The sequence below is a fragment of the Schistocerca americana genome, chromosome 7 (assembly GCF_021461395.2).
Source record: "Schistocerca americana isolate TAMUIC-IGC-003095 chromosome 7, iqSchAmer2.1, whole genome shotgun sequence".
NCBI lineage: Eukaryota > Metazoa > Arthropoda > Insecta > Orthoptera > Acrididae > Schistocerca > Schistocerca americana.
Window position 1 is genome coordinate 122,954,391 of NC_060125.1, and position 1,765 is coordinate 122,956,155.

The following is a 1,765-nucleotide window of genomic DNA, read 5'->3' on the forward strand; positions in this document are numbered from 1 at the left end:
TCAGTCGCCCCTAGTTGTCGATGTCGTTGTGTCAACATTGACACAGGGATGGTTCGTCAGCTGCGGAGGCCCATCGTTAGGAATGTTGGGAATAGTGTGTGTTTACAAAAATGGTTCAAATGGCTCTGAGCACTATGGGACTTAACTGCTGAACTACTTAAACCTAACTAACTTAAGGACATCACGCACATCCATGCCCGAGGCAGGATTCGAACCTTCGACCGTAGCGGTCGCGCGGCTCCAGACTGTAGCGCCTAGAACCGCTCGGCCACTCCGGCCGGCGTGTGTGTTCACACATCTACAGTCTTTCCGACATTAAAGTCTAATGTTAGATCCGCCACTGTTTGCCACCTGTACTATTTCACCAGTCTGCCAGACCGCCCCTATAGCTGAGTGCTGAGCGTGACGGATTGCCGTCCTACGGGCCCGGGTTCAATTCCACGCTGGATCGGGAATTTACTCCGCTCAGAGACTGCGTGTTGTGCTGTCTTTATCATCATTTCATCCCCATCCGGTGCGCAGGTCGCCCAATGTGGCGTCGAATGTAATAAGACCTGCACAAAGGTGGCCGGACCTGCCCCGCAAGGGGCCCCCCGGCCAATGACGTAGCCTAGCCTACGACGTCCGAGGAGTGACCGCCCAGTTCCACAGCGTTTGAATGTGGTTTCACTTTTATTTCGTTACATGTTGAAGGCACTCGCCACAGGCACTCCTCGAACACCCAACAAGTCGTGCAGTTTCCGAATCGCTCGTGCCGAGCCTCCAGGCCGTCAAAATCTGCTCTCGGCCAAACTGACATCGATCGGCCCCTTCCCTATTCTACACATGGACAGCACGCTCACTGATACTACATGCAAAGTGTGTGTGTCTGACTAGCAGTCATTCCTCGCCAGACGACGCTGCTATCGCCTGGACGGGTTTATATCGACAGTAGGCTGGTGGTCATACTATTATGGCTGATCAGTGTATAAAATAACGTCCGAATGTATTTTACCTCTCTTTAAAATTGGGATTTTTGTTACAGCAGATGTGTCTGTTAAGTAAGTACGTAAACTTCATCATGTAGTTATATTTTCACGCTGCAGGTAGTTCTACAAACACACACACACACAAACACTCAATACAGTAGCGATTCTACGATCTATGACTTCGACAAGTGCTTGTCAGATGTAATTCGTCGTAGCATCAGTAGCGGAAACGCTAGACTGTTGGAACTAACTGTGAATGATTTATCTGTGTCACATCTCCAACATTTCTCTGTATGAACACGGCAGTTCTTCATACGCCGACTTTGGGTGCTTGTGGTCAGGCAAGTTATGTGGCTCGCACTCGCTATGTGTACTTCATCTGCTCCTCAGAGCAAAAACACCCCAGCCCCGCACCTCACGCAAGAGATTGAACAGCTGTGTCGCATCATAACTGAAACACAAGTCCTACCGTGCCCGTTCATAAAACAAAAACATTCGCACATTCCTACGCTGTTGCTGCTTTCATCCTCTGGATGGAGCTACCCTGCATTCAGCACACAATTCAATGCCGTGTTTCTTTTAAGGAGAAGTTAATGGACTTCCTTCTCTCACCCTCATTAGGATTCCTCAAAAATTAACGTAAGTATCCAGTTGCCTCTCTGTCAAACGTTCCTCCCAGTAATGTTTGTTTCTCTTTTAGCTTCGCCACTTTGTTTTCGCTGACATTTCTTAATTATGAGTTTCACGTTCCTGTTTCCCCCTCTCTTCAACCCCTTCCTGTCATGCCCAATGTACTA